Consider the following 19,073-nt stretch of genomic DNA (forward strand, 5'->3'; position numbering starts at 1 on the left):
ATATCTCCTTGAAAAAGTTATCCTCACCTAGTGCAGAGGGAGCACATTCTAGCTTTGCAGACCACTCAGGACCTTCTCAGTGCTTCAGAATTGAAAGGTGCTGCAAGCAAGACTGGGAGTTAGTCTGGGTTGGAGTAGTCGTGAGACAAATATGCCAGGGGAGGGAGAATGGAGATAGAGGGATTCCACGGTGCTGTGCAGGAAGCAAGAGTACCATCTGTGGTTCCTGGAACCCAGGAAAAGGAGCGAGAAAGGCCAGACAGTCAATAGAGGACAAAGAAAAGGAGAACAATGAAATCAACCAGACTAAAATGTGATTCTGCCTTAAGCTGATCCCCATTTGAGGGATGTGAGCATCCACATCCAACCAAGATGGCATTTCCATAACTGTAGGTTACTTACTTTGTCAAAGGATGTCAAGGAGCTACAGGCACCAGAATCATCTTTCCTCTCCTTTTCCTTACTTCTGGAGTGGCAGTGGTCAATATTGGTACAAATGAAATGATTCTGGTGGGGATGACACATTTTGCCCTGAACAATCAAGGGGAGTAAAGAAAGGTGACCATTTCCCACAGCAGAACTATCACTAACACCTCAGTCCCACTTGGGTTCTTGAACAGGAAGGTAATGTTCGTGACATGAGTTCCAGGAAGACTCACTATATCTAGTATGGAGCAGGAGCGCACTAGGAGTTTACATGTCTCATCTGGGCTCCCCATGGGGGAAACACACTCAGAGGGAATCAGAAGGCAGCCTCAAATGAGGAAAGCAGAGGGACAGCAGGGCCTGGGAGAAAAGGAAGCTGGGATTATTCATTGGGAAAGACAAGCAGGCAGGATTTCATACAATCTTCAGGTATCAGAAGAGTTCTTAGGCAGTGCAGACTAAGTCTTGGCAGTGGCTACTGAGGATAGAATAAGAAAAGGAGCTTAATCCCCAGCATAAGGGATTTAGGATAGCTATGGGGGAGAATTTCCTGATGGTGAAAGTTGTTAAAAGTTGCAATGAATGGTCTCGAGAGAGATTCAGGACTGCTCTGGAAGCTTTTACAAGTAGAAGAGATTATCCTCTAGCAGGGGCAGCTTATCACTAATCCTGCCTGAAGGCAGGGGAATGGACACAATGACCTCAGGGTCTCCTTCAGACTTGTAAAGCAGGCCTTCCCATCTGCAGGCCAGCCAGCACTGCTGAGCAGGTGATGTGCTTTAAGGAAGGCCCTGAGTGTTCCCAGAAACAAGAAGGAGCCAAACATAGGATATCTCCTCTCCTTTTTTTCTGTTTTTTAATCACAGCTGTCTTGAAGCAAAGGCCAAGGTCCTCTTTAATCTTAGGTCTAGTCAAGGGCACCATAGGCAAGAAAGCCAAGAGCAGCCATAGACCAGAGCAGAGGTAGCTTTCTCCCTGTTCTGCAAAGCAGCCCATGGGGCATGGCTGTGGTCTTCTCCAGAGAGGGCTCTGCATTTAACAATTTTATGGCACTCCAAGCAATACCAATGGGAAATCTGAAGGTGTTCCCAGGCAATCACAGCCTGCTGAGATGGCAAAAAAGGGCTGTGCTAGCTCCAGCAATCTTATGTTGCAATTCTACTGCTTCACAGCCAAGAGACAAGCCTACTGATCACTTCCGTATTCAGCTGTCTACCATACAGTTCAGCAAAGAATAGCACATCATTTCATGCATTATATGAAGAATAGCCACAGAAGCATGGTGCTGACTGAAAGGTTAGCAAGCAGGCAGAGCACTGCCTTGGACACCCTTAGAAGACTTCTGGTCTGGGCAAGGATTGAAGGAAGAGAAAGATTTGAGCAGAGAGGAGACCAGCGGCCACTGAAGCATTTTCAAAAGTGCTGTCTGAGCATGGGAAAGGCTCTAAGAGCTACAATTAAGTCAATGCTTTCAGCAAGTTAAATAATCATATCACTGACTTTCTGGAAACTGGGATCAGCTCTGTATAGTAATCAAAGCTACTGATAAGGTTGGAAGTGGACGTGTCTTTTATCTTCAGGTCTGTCTCCTGATTAATCCCTAACTGCTGTATCTTCACTGGTTCTAGAGAGGTTCTTCCTGATATTTCTTTCTTAAAGAACAGCAAATTGCCCTTCTGGTGCCTTAATCTTGTCCCCTGTATCTCTGGTCAAGTCTTTGGCAGGATTTTCCCAAGCACCATTACTGCAAATCCACTATCCTATACCTTCCCCACAAACAGGGCACTAAGGCCAGTGTCTTCCCTTCAAGGATAGCTTTGCTTCTGAAAGATTAATACCCCAGCCTTCTGAACATTTCTACAAGACTGTACTGCCCTTAGCACAGGTCTAGAGCTGGAGAAGTGAAGATGAATATGGAGGAGAAGGAAGCATGGAAATGTGTTATTCCATCCATTGCATATGCTAGAAACAGATAGGAACTTGTTGCAAAAGCATATCAAGCATGCAATCAGCAGCATTCTCATGCCCAAATAAAGCTATTTTCATTTCATAAAGCAAGAGAGCAAGTCAAGTCATTAGGGAAATAGAAATGGGGAACTTAAATGCCTAATTGGAAGCTCTATTGCACTTGCAAAGTACCTTTGGTTTTTCTAAAAATTCAAGGGAAATACATTGAGCTTATAATTGCAGAGAGATCGATGGCATGTTCCTTCCTGCATTAGCACTGAAGGAGAGTCCCTTCCTGTTGGCTCATGCCAGGGCCATCTATGCCGTGTAAATAGCAGAGAGCCCAGAAGGAAGAGAAGGGCTCTTGGATCAAGGACTATGGAAAGGACAGCAGAAGCCCTTCCCCTTTTCCATGAAGCAAAAAACATCGATGGCACAGTTCCATCTCTTTTAGTATAATTCTTCTACCTCACAGTTAAAAAGACACATTGGCCATTTCCTGTGGATTTATTGTCCATTTCCTACGTGCATGGTACAATGGGAAGCTAAACCATCTTTTTGAGCCTCAGTAACTTCGACTATAACATGCAAGGGTTAAATGCTATCAGTTGTTTTCGTCCTAGGATTGCATAGAACAGCCTGGGGAGCTGCCAAGGGGAGGGGAGCACACGGGCATGGGCAGTCGAGGAGGGAACCAAGTGGCAGGATTCACATTACTCAGCCCTTACCCCTCTTCAGTGAGGTGACCCAACTGGTATCTGCTTAATATTTTTTGTTTCCACATCAAGTATTATTTGAATGGGGAAGGTTTCTGTTGCATACACACACGTAGAATCCATTGAGCTGGACAGTCTCTAAGGTACAGGTGCCTGCCTAATCTGCAGAAAAGAGAGAAGCTCCCATTCAATAATAGCCTGCCAGCTTGGTCAGAGAGCTCAGTTTCTCACGAATTCTCCAAGGTACATATGTTTCCCAAGAGTTTAGAGCATAAAATGTCAAGTATCGTGTGTCCTGGGAGAGTCAGATTTGACCGCTGATTGGTCCTGCATGTGTGACTGCTTTGAGGCAGATCAAGAGCAACTCTTGCATCAAGTGCTTTTCATGGAAAATTCAGTGAAACTCATCTTTCCCTAGCTCATGTAAATCATGGCTCCTGTGAGATAGGGAAAGGAGAGCACACAGATATTCCTAGATTTTCATTGAGATTATGGGCTCCCCTTGTTCAAGAAGTCTCCTTAAGATAATTGAGAGAGGACATTTATTAACATAGGACCCTATAATGAAATCAGCACTGGGAGAATATTCATCTCAGAGCTGACATGATGATGTTTCTGAAATTTTCCAAAGAGACCCCCAAGCCCAAAGGAATGCAACTGTACTGGTTAAATATTGAGTTCTCTGCATGTGGATAAGCAGAACTTCCAAAGCCTCTGTGTGCCCTTGACTTTGTCTTCGGATCCCTAGGATGGATTTAGGGTCCATTCTGGTAAGCATCTTCCCCACATCGTGGAATGTCTGCAGCCTCTTTATCTTACTAGAAGAGAAGACAAGAATATAAAAATTAGACAGTCTATTCTACCCTGGTCCCCAGGAATAAAATGCAGGCCTCAGGTCTGTCATTTACAAGATGATGAGTGATAATGAGTAAATCAGACTGACACGCACAGGTGGACTTTCCTGAGTGTGATTAGGTCCCTAATTGCATTGGAAATGAAAGCACAGGCATGTAATGGATGACCTGAACCCAGTCCCACACAGTCATTTGTGCAACACCACTGGGCTGAATACCAACTTCTCTGTCCTTCAGTGCTGTCTGTTAATGACACTACAGGATATGAAACTCTAGTGCTCCTAGCTTAAGAGATGGTGAGATTTGCAAGGTGGTGAGGACTGGTCTGTCACCACCAGATCCTAAGCTCCCCCAAAGACTATAGCCACAAACGGGGATGCTATGTCCCTGGAGAAATGGAGTGACATTAAGGGAAAAGGGAAAAGCAGAAGTAGCAGAGAGAGTGATAAATGGCAAGTCTTATTTGCCAAACTAGTTATTGCTGAGCAGTTTGCCATTTGACCCCATGTATTTTTAAAGCATCCAGTTAAGGAGCATTTATTAAAATGTTTTCAAGTTGTCTTTCCAAAGTAGAGAACCTGACAGGCCACTCAGTATACTGCAAAGGTGGCTTAAATACTATTATCCCTGCTGCAAAGATAGGGAGACAACATATAATGGATTACCTTAATTTCCTGAAGACGGGCACTGAATTAATTCATTACTACTGGGGGGGGTTGTCAAATTAAAGAGTCCCAAAGCTCAGGCTCTCTTGCCAAGAAGGCCAACTTATTTAAGGGAAGGGGAGACAGGCACCCAACCTCAGAGGGTGCAGTTCCAACACCACAGTCCTCAGGAATACAGACAGCTTCAGGAACTACAAATCAAAACGGGCAGCAAAAACAAATTCACCACACACGAACCCGTGATGGTTTCCAATCAACCATGCCCTGTAGATTGGGAGAGGAGGGAGAAATAATCCAGATCCTAATTTAGTTCAGGAGCTTGTTTTCTTACACTGACAAATCTTTCTAAAAATGATTTTCTGATTAGAGTCAAACTGCTGAGGCCAAAACTCAGGGAAACTGTTGTGCTGTCAGCATGCTAATGGTGTTTCTTAGCAACTCTCCCTCCACTTTTAGGAAGAAACAACACCTCTACTAGGAGCCTTGGCACCTCTGATGATTCATGGATTGGGCAGTAGGAGAAGACATTCTTTTTTTTTTCCCCTTTTATTCATATGTGCATACAATGTTTGGGTCATTTTTCCCCCCTTCCCCCCACACCCTCCCTTACCCCTCCACCCCCTACCCCCCTACCCCCTCACTACCAGGCAGAAACTATTTTGCCCTTATCTCTAATTTTGTTGAAGAGAGAGTATAAGCAATAATAGGAAGGAACAAGGGTTTTTGCTAGTTGAGATAAGGATAGCTATACAGGGAGTTGACTTGCATTGCTTTCCTGTGTATGTGTATTATCTTCTAAATTAATTCTTCTCAAACTAACCTTTTCTCTAGTTCCTGATAGGAGCAAACATTCTGAAACTTGTCTGAAACTGACAAGGGACTGGAGCTCACCAGTGGTGGGACCCAGGTTTCCAAAGCAAAGGTAGTGTTAGCCTGTGTAGGGAAGGGGAAGAGGACAGGGAATCAGGGAGCAAACTTCTATTATGTCCTGGAGTCTCTTTACTACTTGTAGCTGTCATGTGAATTACATAAGTCAAAATGTAAAAGGCATACTTCAATCTCCTAGGATTAACTCAGCATTACAGTCTGCATGGCTCTTTCCTTTATGAAAATACATCCATAGAATCAATCTTTTCCTCGCCAGACTTAAGATGCAAGAAATGGTCAAGAGAGGCCAAGTCATTGAAAAACAAGAAAAGAGTTTTCTGAACTGATCTCATTTTTTTTTTTTATTGTAAACTTGGAAAATTGCTTTGAAATTTTCAGAATTGTTTGAAAATAAATGTAAATCATGATTTTGTTCATCCACTGACATCTTGATTAATTACACATTGACAGTATTCCATCTCTTATCCTTTGTGAGCTCACATGAATTCTTTTAGCAATGAATTCTAAAGTTGGAAAAGACCATCACCTTCAACAGTCTTATTTTCCAAATGAGAACACTGAGTCCTCATGAACTTGACTTCCTTGAAGTAATGATTGATTTATTGACAAATGCAGAGCACAAATCCAAATATTTCCACCACAATTACTAATTCTCAGACCAAATGATTAAAAAGTGGATGTGGATATCTCAGTTCAGAAGAGGAGAAGTGACATAGTCACATTCTTGGAGGAAATGATATTCTTTCTAAGCCAAACATATTGGTAAATTCTCTAATTTAGTCAGATGACGTCTCACTTTACATGAGAAATGTTTCTAAAAAGTTGCATGTAAATCAAATTTTTGCAAATTGAATTACTTTCTTAAAAGCACAAGACAGATTGCTTTGTAAAGGAACCCTGGACTGAAAATGAGAAATATTTCTGCAATTTAAATAATAACTACCTCCATAATTTATCTCTTCTATAAATTCATAATTTAATATTCCTTGGTTTTGCTTAGTATCACTTGTTTAAAACAAGAAAGAGCTATATTTATGCAGCTGGTGTCACCAAGGAATTATAGCACATTGTTAATAGCTAACACCTTCTTTCTACATAGACTTGAGAATCAATAAGGAATTAGAATTCCCATTTGGCAGATGGGAAGTCAAGGCATAGAATAAGGACAGATTCAACATCATGGAAAAATTCAGCAATGTAGATAGGATATCCTCATATTTTTGCTTATCAATCTTCCATTTTTATCAACTATTATATTACCTCTAGCTTAGGACACTGTGGACAGCTATTTCATCCTAGAGAGACATTCTGCACATCACAGATGCAGGAACTCCAAAAAAATTCATGAGGTATCTCAAAAGCATAGGCTTTAGGAATCCAGGGAGAAGCCAAAATCCTCCTCTCTATCCAATTACTTGACTCACCTCAGAAACATTGAGAGCAAAAAGAGTGCTTGTCTACTTGTTCCCAGATAAAATACATGACGAATTAACTTTACTGAGTTTCCATTATATATTCAATCCATCCCACTGTGGGGAAGAAAAGGGGTCAATGTGCAGGCTCTGCCCCCAAGTACTCGTAGTCCACTTAAAGAGACAAGGCTCACATAGAAAAGAAGTGAGAGAGGACTGTAGTTGTTGAGGTAGATGACCTGCTTTTCAAGCGCAAAGCCCTGAGTTCAAACTCCAATCCCACCCAAAAAAGGGGGGGTGGGAGGCTCTGCAAAAGAAAGTGAGAGTTCAAGGTCACTGAGTATTCCCACTAGATTGCAGTCCTTAAGAAAAGATTCATTATTTTTGGAAAGTTAGCACCTGGCCTTGGAAAAGCCAATACCTGGTATTTTTTTATCATATTAAATTATGAAAACTTAGAGGGATTGAGAAGGAAATTTTCTGCAAATTTCTGAAGAGATAGTATAGAATAAACACATTACTTCTGTCTCCAGAATGAAATGATATTATCTGGAAAGAAGGAATAATAGTGATACCAATCTCCAGGAGCTGTGGTGGTATCTGAGTGGCACACCAGATCTAAAGCATTTGGCAGTCTCCAGAATACAGTGAACCTTGGTAGGCAATGCCTATCACTAACCTCACAAGCATCACAAGGAATGGATGGCACATAAATGGGAGGAAAAATTTTCCAGACTTATATAGGGCAAACCACTAATGGCAGGTATGGTAGTGTTCCCTACTCCAGAGGCTGGATGCCATCTCCCAAAGAAGATTTTCAAGAAAAGTCCTATGCCAGTTCATTAACCAGGCTAACAATCAGAATAATATAGCGAGTTTTAAAAATACAGAGTTCTGGGTTAACCTAGGCTTCTTTTAAAATTGTGCAAAAACTCAGGAATCTGTATTTAATAAACACTCAAGTGGTTTTTATGTAGTTGATCAATCAGACATCTATTAGCCTAAGTTCAAGAACTACCTGTGTAGAGAAAGTTTATGGTTTTGCTGTGGTTCAGACATGATTTGAGCATGTCCCAAGGGACTTATGTCTTGAAGTTTAACCCCTACTGTAAAGTAGGAGGAGGCTGGAAACTGATCCCAATGATGGTATTCAGCAGTAGAGCCTTGCAGGGTGGGGTCACTGGAGCTCTCATGATTGAGTATGGGTGACTTTATAAGAGGGAGAGAGGCTAAAAGTGACACACATCATGAATGCCCCTGTCTCTTGCCATGTGATACTGTGTACCTCCTTGGGACTTTGCCAACAAGAGACTTTGCCAACAAGAAGATTCAGACCCTCAAACACTGACCAGAACCATGAACCAAAAGAAAACTTTTTTCTACTTACAACTTAACTTGCCACAGGTATATTGATACATTAATGCAAAATGAACCAATACAAGTTTCTTCCAAATTTTGAGGCTCTAGGAGTTCCTTCATCTGTCCTTGGTTATCTTCAGGAATAGTGTCATGGAAAAATAATACAAATTCATAAAGTTAAAAAGACTGGGCTCAAATCCTTGCTCTCTCATTTACTATCTGTATGACTTAAAACATATTGGCTACCCTCTCAGAGCCTCAGCTTCCTCATCTATGAAATAGAAATAAAAGTAACTACTTTTATGGAAGTTCTTGGAGCTTTTCTGGTACATAATAAAATACTCAATAAATATTTATGAATTTAATAAGAAAAGTGTCTCTCATTTTGTGTGACAAATAATTAGGACTTAAATATAAGTACTCTTTCCCATCACCCTCCCAAACTTGTGCATTACATAGAGAAAAGTAAGTTTACCTAAACTAATGAGATGGACAAAAGATGAGAAGGTAAGAACAGTAAACCACACACAGAAGGAGGCAGCAGAAAAGCAGGAAAATAGCTTAGGGGCTCCAAAAATGAAAGAGGATTTCCACAATCTAAAATAGAACAAGCAAAGAAAAAACACAATGCATAACATTTCAGTGTAAAAGAGTATGAAAGTATCATAGATCTTTCTGGATTTCATTGGGTACTCTTAATCATTAAATCTTCATTTAGAAATACTTATGTTTTCTGAAAACCAAGAGCCTTGGCACACAGGGAGAATGAAAAGAGCAAGGGACAGGATCTAATCCATCATCAAGGAGCTGTCACATTGACAACTAGAAGAATTGGAAAGTTACAAAGTACCAGCACCAAACAGCATCAATCACCCAACGATGGTAAATAAATTAATCAAAAATCATTGGGTACCAAAAGGTCTGGGGGAAAAATAAAAGGCAGAAGAGAAAAATGATCAGGAGCAGCAAGCGAGCAAAATAGCAGAGCCTGACCCTATTAAAGCTGAAGCCACATACCCTGGCTTCAGCCTCCCTGTCTTCAGAGCCCCCTGCACCCCAAGCAGGGTGCCAAGGACAACTAGGTGAAAAACAACTGCAGATACTGCAGTGTTTACACCTATTACCCTTCCAGTACTGGATGCAAGAGCCAAGTAGTGTCTATCCCACGCTGACCCCTAATGAGAGAAGAAAGCACCATCCTTGACATACAGGTCATCCTAAATATCACTTTGCTTGAAACCACTCCTTTACACATTTCTAAGCTGCCATATTTGTGAGCTTGAGCTAAACTCCTCAGTTCCCCTCCTGACCTGCTGGGGACCACTCATGACCAGCTTCAGGTCTTGCTTGAATACTTGATTTTCTCCTTACTGATACCAGGGATTCTTTGCTGACCAAGAATTGTGAACACCTGGACCTACCCTCCTCAACCTAGCCTCTGTTTCCTCAATTACTTACCTCTTTCTTTGTTTAGCAAAAAGGCAATTATGGAGGATATTAACTAGTCATCAATTTCCTCATTCTTTTCCCATTGGGATCCACATATCTGTCCCTCTGGATTCCCGTAGGACCCAGCAATGAATTTAAAATATTGCATAGCTGGATTTTCTATGGAGCCACACATCATGAAAACTCCAATAAAGTTTAATGTATGGCTCAAGTCCTACCTTTTGTATTTAATATGTTTTTGGCATACTAAATCATATATCATTTACATTTCACCTACAAATGGCAATCTGTCATTGAATTCTATTTAGTATATGTTCCCTGAGCACCCACAAGGATGATGTAGAAATAAGCAAAGCCATATCTCTGTATCTGACACCTCATAGGCTAATAAGAGAGACAGAAGCCATCACAAATGACAAGATCCATGATCAAGGAGACCACACAGAGACATAAACAATGCATAGTAGAACTAAGAACAGAACTAAGTCTCATGTGAGATATTGGGAAAGGCTTCTGGGTTGGAGGGAACGGAGAGGAATTTGATATGACTTGGGAGCAAGTCAGAACTTGGACCAAGGACATAGGAGAAAGTTGTTTAAGACCCAGAAATCAGCTTGAGAACTGCCTTGCACATCAGTAAGTGCAGGAAATATCAGGGGAATCATGGGGACGCTGGTTTTGCTACACAGAGCAGGATCATGAGTGGGGGACAATGACAATAAGAATTAGGGAGTGCCCTGTAAGTATGAAAGCATTCCTCTGCCCTAAAGAGTTCTGACTGACTGGGTCTAGGAATACAGAGAGGTCACACAAGGTGAGCTTCCACAGCACCAGAAACCCTCCCCAAGTGTGTCCTATATCTGCTGGTAGCCAGGATCCACCATACATGAGGGTATCAGGATAAAGCACAGTGATTTTTTGAAGGTAGGCTCAGATAGCAGTTGCCATATTTAAGTCCCAACAAGAGAAAGCATATAAATGACATTTGATCTCAAAGATGTTCACATGATGTATGTACAACCAGGTGATAGGTAGCTATTAATACCTACGGATAAACTTTTTAAAGTGAGTTACTGTATGCATGTAGCTTATTAATTGAACAAGGGTACAAGCAAAAAGAACTGAATTCTTAACCACAGAAGCCCCCCTTCAACCCATTCTATCAAATAATTCCTCTCTCATCTTGAGTGAATATCCAACAAGTATCCTTTTTGCTAACTCTCAGACTAAAAGCAAATAACTTCATTGAGGGAGGCAGTAAAAAGTCCAATCTCAGGTAATATCAAAATTCTAAAATTTCCTTCAATGTACAATTGTATTTGTCATCCCCACTGCTGATCAGTCTTGAAAGTTGGTATTTCCTTTTGCTATCTTCTCTGATTTGTGTCACCATAAGTGAGTGCAGAGGGAAAGGTTTTGTCAAAGAACTCCTGGGATGATACAGTTCTAATTCAGCACTGATATTCTTTGAATATGGGGAATGTGCAAAGCTAATCCTTTCCTTCATGAGATATTTTGAAGGCACCTCAATCCTACAGACCCTTGCAAGAGCAATGCTTCCTTTCAGCCACTCACATTTTGCAGTCCACTCTTGCATCTCCCCGCCCCTCACCTCCCCAGTGAGGCTTCTTAGGCTGCTGGACCCTGTGCAGATCCCTTCTGCTTCAGAACTTCCTTTGCTTACAATAAATGCATATCCTGGTCTGGGTCACATTCTGGAGGGAGAGGCCATTCCTACAGCAGTTCAGATTCTTTCTTCTCTGCTGCCTCCACCCAAGCTGACGGAGAGAGTTTAGACTCTTGTCCACACATAAAGCTGCTGAGAGGTCCCCTTGTTAACGGGGGAAAGCCTCAGTGAGGAGGGAACAATTCAGGTTTTAGAATATTTACATGTACATAACGAGGTACCTTTTACAAGTAATACAAATCTAAACACAAAATTCATTAATGCTTCATATATACCATAGATACATGGTCTGAAGGTAATTTGATACAACATACATCTTTCCCCAAAGATATCCTTAATTGTGGCCTCCTTTTTCTACCTCTTTTTCTTTATTCCCCAGAGGTGGGTGAAGAGCCAATGCTGACAAAATAGTTTGAGGTTACCTCCTTAAAGTACTTTGTAGATGGGTTGCACATTACTTTAAAATGTGAGGGCACTTGACATATATTTTTCTTATACGCCAGGCATCCACCGAAATTCAAAGAAACCAAAAAATGTCTTACTTCACCTCCCAACATATAACACAAGTCACAGACTGATAAAGATTCATAAGCACCCAAAGATCACACAATACTGCCCTGTCATTTTAAATATTTTAGTACACATGTATGTAAATGAAAAAATGACCTGTTGAAACTATTCCAGGAATAGAGGAGGGATAAAGGATGAATTAAAGGGGGTGAATTCAAGAATGATATATCTGATATATTATAAGATCTTTTATAAATGCCATAATGTACCTCCACCCAGCACAACAATAAAAATAGAGACTAAGATACCTACCTACCACCACCACCTTGTACTTTTGTTTCCTAAAAGCTGGAAAGTCTACTAAAAGCTGGATAAAGACTAGACAATACCTGAAAGATAATGATTCCTCTCAGCTGCTTAGGTGACATGTTTCTTTCTGAGACCCCAGTAGTCCTCTCTTTCCAAAGACGGTCTTTGAACAGAAAGGGCCACCAAACCCCTGGGCAGTCATCCCTGGAAATTAAGCAGAGAAGGTTCATTCTTTATGTGATAATAAATAAATTGAAATACCAGTGGAGTAAAGCAGTAGAAGTTTGTTTCTTCTTTACTCTTCATCAGCTTGGACTACTATAACAAAATACCATAGACCAGATGGCTTAACAACAGAGATTATTTTTTCATACTTCTGAAGGCTGGATTTCCAAATCTAGGCCCAAAAACATTGTATTCTGATGAGGCTGTCTTCCTGGCTACCTTCTCAACCTTCTTGCTATGTCCTTTCCTCAGTTCATGCACATGAGGAGAAGGAGAGAGAGCACTCTGGTGCCTCTTTTTATAAGGACATTAATCCTATCGATCAAGGCCCCCCCACCTTTATGACCTTATCTAATCTTAATTATTTCTCTATAGGCCCTAGCTCCAAATACAGTGGTGTTGGGCTCCAACACAGGAATTTGGAGGAACAATTTAGTTCATAACAATTTCCAACTTCTTCTGGGTTAGTGAGCATCTCTGCTCCAAGCAGTGATTCAGGGCTCCAGGTTACTCTTCTGATTCCACCTCATTGTGACTTTGAGGTAATCCTTAAAGGTTGTCAACAAGCTAGTAATGGGAGGAGAGAAATATGGGAAATACACGATTACTTATCCAACTTGGCCCATATTATTTTTGGCCACAATGTGATTAATATTGTGAGCCTAAATCAAGGGAGGCTGGAAAAAGAAGAGAACCCCACAGAAATTCCAATATGACCAATTCTGTACCATTTCCTAAACACTTGGCCTTCTCTGGAAAAAAGTATTTCTTCTCCATACTCTGATACTGAAATGCGTCCTCTCCTTGCCTGAATCCTCACTTCTCTGCATGTTGTGATTTGATTTGACGAGAGGACCTTTATATTCTTGCACACAGGTAGTACGGCATTAAGACATTAAGAACAAAGACTCCAGGGTCAGAATGACAGCATTCTAACCCCACATTCACCACTTGCTAATTAAAAACCTATTTGTCCTCTATCATTTGTAATGCAGATAGTAATAGTACTTACCTCAAAGACTGTTGTAAGTCTACAATAATATAATAAAGATTAAGCACACAAAATGCTTAGGACAAGAACTTTTTTCATAATGAGATATCTTGTGCATGAAATCCAAGTCTAAACATAAATTCTTTTGTTTAATGCCTACCTTATCCACAGCACCTAAAGGTAACTTTAGACAATATTTTCACTGTGCCTGCTTTTTGACTGCAACCCATCACACTTGGTCAGGAGTGGCATGTGAAGCATCATATCAGTCACTCAAAAAGATTTTTGGAGTATTTTGGATTTTGGCTTTTTGGATTAATAATGTTCAACCTGCATAAGAGTTGGGACTGACCCATGGCAAACCCTGTAAAAATGTTTGTTATTAATATCAATGTTAGTATTATCTTCCATATCAATCCTTTTGTCCAATTAATTAAAGTCTATCTTGATTATACAGAACTCCCTATAATAGACAGAACATTAAAAGATGTGAAAGCACTGTAGCTCTCTGCTTTGCGGAGGAAGACAGACCTTACTATCTGGTAAGCTTTCAGGTCATTTTTCCAAATCAATTTCCTAAGACCAGGCATGGTCATAATAAAACCTTCACAGTCACATTCTGGGCTGGTAAAAATGTTCCATGCTTCAATTGCTCAGTGGCCTCACACTAGCTCTCAGTGGCCTGCAGCTCTCTGAAGAAGGAACTATGTCCTAAGGGTAAGAGTTATTTAGTTTCCCTGCCTGACATTCTAGCTCCTGGCCTTCTAGAAACAGAGACACTGTTGTCATTGTGGCAGGACATGACAAATGATGTAGAGGGAGTGTTATGATACAGCTATCCATCCACCGTCAGGCCAGGACCACAAGGGAATGGAAAATGAACAGGGAAATTGTTAATTGTGTAGCTTTAAAGCTTGCCCAGAGAAACATCAGAAGGAAATGTTTTCTCCTCACCCAGAAAGGCAGAATACATGGAAAGCCTTAAGGAGCCTTAAAAAGGCATGCCACCAACTAGTCAGAAGACAAGAAAATCTGGGGTGGGGGGACTATCTTTGGAACAGTACAGGGAACATGAGAAGAAATGCTGAAAACAATCATTGCTAAAGAAGCTGTCTTACATACTTGGAGATAGAATTAAGACTTTTATGTGTCCTATATAAGTCCCTTAACACTCAAAGTTGACAAAATATGTAAAATTAAGATAAGATTATCTTACTTTCTTAAAAGCAGGGTATTATTCTGAGCATCCTTTAGCATCTAAGACTATATGATTCTTTAAAAATTCAATCTTCTTTGTAGTTGTTTATTTAGTAAATGTAAAATATGGGGTTTTAAGATCCTAGATTTAGTCTCATTCACAAAGAGATACGAATGGAATGAAAAGTAAGTACACATTTAACAAAATCCCTTTGTACAAATTACAAATTTGCTGTGTGGGCTCTACCATCCATGTACACACCATACCATAAAGTTCCAGTGCCTAGGGTGGATATTTCTGAAAGGAAAAGCATAACACACACTGTACAAATTTGTTGCTTTAATTTTCTCTGGACCACAACAGAGACTTTCTTGACAGTATTAACACTTAACTCTGACATGAAGCCTGCAAAGTTCATATCAACACAACAGTGTAAGACTCTGCTTCTTCCCAATATAAAGTAAGGAGAAACTTTATCCTCCTACCTAAAACAAAACAAAGCAAATAAAGCAAGAAGTAAGCATGGAACAATCATTTGCAAGCCACAGTACATCAATCAAGGAAGGATATTGCTCTCTGACAGAGGAGAAGCAAGTGAGAAGAGCCTTATTGCTCTAGCTTACTGTCTTGAGTCTCTGATTATGACCCAAAGAGAGGGAAACTGGGCAGAGCCTAGCAGATACCTTAAGGTAAACAAGTTGAGTTGAAAGTCCAGGTAGTCTGGACTTAACTATTTTAAGGATTTCTACCAAACCTAAAGTAATTCAACATCACTTGAATGTAGATTGTGATACTTAAAGATGTGTCCTATGAACTGTAAAGAAACCACTCAAATAAATGGATGTATAGCTATCAGTGAAAAAAGGAGATAAAATAGAATAACTTTTATATAACTAAATTCAAAATAAGGTAGAAGAGACCAAAAATAGGTAGAACAAACAGAAAACAAATTATTAAGATGGTAAACTTAAACTTACCCATATTGATAATCTCATTAAATGTAAGCTATTTGGGAGAAGGGACAAAATGGTAGATTGCTGACATCCCTATAGCCCAGCAGTGACTAACTACCCTGAAAAAGGAAGATCAAATGATCCCAAAAGGCACCCATGGGGTCCTATAAACAGCAAGAAGCAAAGCCCTCTCTGAATCCACAAAAAGAGAAGCAACTAATCAAGGGAAGAATGGGAAGAACAACTCAGTTCAGTGCCACTGAACTGCACTCCCAGAAGCCCATGCCAGCAATCAGGCCCCAGAACTCCTGCTCCCACAAGTTCGGTTCCCCCTGTACCAGCAGCAGCTACTGTGGCTCCTGGTAGCCTGCACTGGCAATTAGGCCTCAGAGCTCCCACTACGCGAAGCCTTGGTTTTCTTGCCTGCAGCGCTAATGCACTGCTCTCTTGGAGCCCATGCCTGGATAGCAGGCCCCAGAACTCCCACTGCTTGAAGGCTTGGTTTGCCCATGCCTACAGTAGTTGCTGTGGCTCATGATAGCCAGGCACAAGCAAGTAGGACTCAGGGCTCTCACTGCCTATAGACTTGGGTCTCCTATCCCTGCAGCAGTTCCCGTGGCTCCTGGAAGCCCATGCCCCAACACAAGTAGATCTCAAGGTCTCTGCTGCCTTGTGACCACCAGCTGATTTAAGCCTGCTGGCTTTGCTGTCCCACGGGTACCCTCAACTTGCTACTCAGTGCCAGGACCCCACTACCACACACCTAAGTGTACCCCAGGCTCCAGGCTTTGCTATTTTACCAGTGCAAGAGGCTTCCCTTCCCACAGAACATGGAGGCCCAAAACTCCCCACTGTCCCTGACAGCAAGAGAGCACTCACTTCTCATCAAAGAGCAAGAAAGCCAGGTTCCCCGCTGAGAGGAGGAAAGCTATAACCCACTAATCTTCAGGCAGCACCAGAAGCCCTGTTTCCCCAAGGTACACAGAAGCCCAGTGCTTCACCCTGCGCCTCCCTGCAGGTAAGCCACATGTCTCCTGCCCAAGAGCTGGAATCCTAGCTCCTCCACTGAGTAGCAGCCTGCTACTCTTCTGATGCTAAGAGGCATCATAAGTGCAGAGACACAGTGCTACACACTGTGACTACAGGAGAGCCCCTGTTCCCCCAACAAAGAGCAAGAACTCCAGCCCCTTCACTGAAGGGGGGGAAAGAGTTAGTCTGCAACACAACAAGAACCCTGAAAGGGATAACATAATCAGCATACCCCTCTTACTGGACCTCCAGGAGAAAGAACTCAAAACCCCAAGTACAGAAGCACAGGGGATTAAAACCTTAACCAAAACCAATTCCAGATGTGTAAATCTCAATGCAGAATAAAACAGCAAGACAACCACTCTCCATCAAAAGCCAATTCCACCACTAAGGATCCAAACACCTGCATAGAGGAACAGCTATCAAATAATGAATTCCAAAAAACAATAGTAAAAATGAATAATGACCTCAAAGAAGAAAAACAAAAGTTAGTACTTGACCTCAAAGAGAACATGAATAAACAGTTAAATGTGTTCAAAGAAAATACAAACAAACAGATGAATGAAATTTAGAAGACTATCCAAGACATGAAAGAGGAAATCAATAAAGATATGGAAACTCTGAAAAATAATCAATCTGAAATAAAAAACTTAATATCCCAAATAAATACTTCAATCAAAAGCTTGGTGAACAGAGTGGAGCAGTTGAAAATAGAGTATCAGAAATGGAAGACAAAGTAGAGAAATCTATAGAGTATTTCACCCAACAACTAGGCAAAACACAATCTTTTCTGCAGCTCATGGAACTTTCTCCAAAATACATCATATTTTAGGACACAAAGCAAGACTCAACAAATTCAAGAAAATCAAAATAAACCCCCTGCATATCAGATCACAATGGAATAAAACTAGACCTCAACAACAAAAGAATCTCCAGAAAATATTCAAACACATGGAGACTGAACAACATACTACTGAAAAACCAATGGGTGACCAAAGTAATAAGGGAAGAAATCAAAAAGTTCCTAGAACCCAATGAAAATGAAAATATAACCTACCAGAATCTGTAGGACACAGCAAAGGCCATGCTAAGGAGAAAGTTTATAGCTATAAGTGCCTACATTGAAAAAAAAGGACCTCACAAATGAACAATCTAATGATGTACCTTAAGCTCCTAGAAAAACATGAACAAACCAAACCCCAAACAGGCAGACAGGGAGAAATAATAAAGATCGGGGCCAGGTAAAATAAACAACAGGGGAATAAAAATGACTGGAAAAAAACAGGCATCAATTCAATTTTAACACTGAATGTAAATGTCCTCAATGCCCCAGTCAAAAGACATAGAATAGCAAATTGAGTTAAAAAACAAGACCCAACCATAGGTTGCTTACAAGAGACTCATCTCACGAAAAAAATAAACACTGGTTTAGAGTTAAAAGGTGGAAAAAGTTTTCCAAGCAAATGGACCCCATCAACAGGCAGGAGTAGCTATACTCATATCTGACAAAGTAGACTTCACACGAAAGTCAATCAGAAGAGACAATGAAGGTCACGTCATATTAATAAGAGGAATAATTCATCAAGAGGAATATCAACCCTCAACATATATGCACGAAACACAGGGGCACCCATCTACATTATAAATACTCTAATGGCCCTAAGAGCAAAGATAAATGATAACACAGTGATAGTGGGAGACCTGAATACTACACTGCCACCAATAGATAGGTCATCCAGACAAAAGAATAACAAAGAAACTTCAGAGCTACTCCACACATTAGACCAAATAGACAAGGTTGATATCTACAGAGTATTTCACCCAATAACTAGGCAATGCACATTCTTTTCTGCAGCTCATCAAACTTTCTCCAAAATAGATCATATTTTAGGACTCAAAGAAAGTCTCAATAAATTCAAGAAAATCAAAATAACTCCTTGCATCATATCAGATCCCAGTGGAATAAAACTAGACCTCAACAACAAGAGAAACCCTAGAAAAAATTCAAACACATGGAGACTGAACAACATATTACTGAAAAAACAATGGGTGACCAAAGTAATAAGGGAAGAAATCTTTGAAAAGATTAACAAGATCAACAAACCCTTAGATCACATGACAAAATGGAGAAGGGAGAAGACCCAAATTAATAAAATCAGAGATGAAAAAGGGGACATAAAAACAAATATAACGAAATCCAGACAATCATTAGAGTACTTGGAAAACTTATATTCAAATAAACTGGAAAATCTAGATGAAATGGATAAATTCCTAGATGCATATATCCAACCAAAATTGAACCAAGAAGATATTAACCACCTAAATAGTCCTATTAAATGCAGTGAAATTAAAGCAAAAAATAAAGAGTCTCCTTACAAAGAAGAGCCCAGAACCTGATGGATTCACAGCCAAATTTTACCAAATCTTTAAAGAAGAATTAACACCCACACTACTC

At 40.6% G+C, this 19,073-nt stretch overlaps 1 long non-coding RNA gene across 1 annotated transcript in view; it reads right to left on the minus strand.

Moving 5' to 3' along the window:
* Positions 1-3,614: 3,614 nt before the first annotated feature.
* The window catches only part of LOC141415014 (uncharacterized), a 30,703-nt gene continuing 15,244 nt past the window's right edge, over positions 3,615-19,073 (minus strand). Inside the window, exons 2-3 of the long non-coding RNA XR_012440033.1 lie at positions 12,303-12,426; positions 3,615-3,907 (exon numbers count right to left, since the gene is read on the minus strand). This is a non-coding gene — a long non-coding RNA (uncharacterized lncRNA). The remainder of the gene's footprint in view (positions 3,908-12,302; positions 12,427-19,073) is intronic.

Source organism: Castor canadensis, chromosome 12, assembly GCF_047511655.1.
Source record: "Castor canadensis chromosome 12, mCasCan1.hap1v2, whole genome shotgun sequence".
NCBI lineage: Eukaryota > Metazoa > Chordata > Mammalia > Rodentia > Castoridae > Castor > Castor canadensis.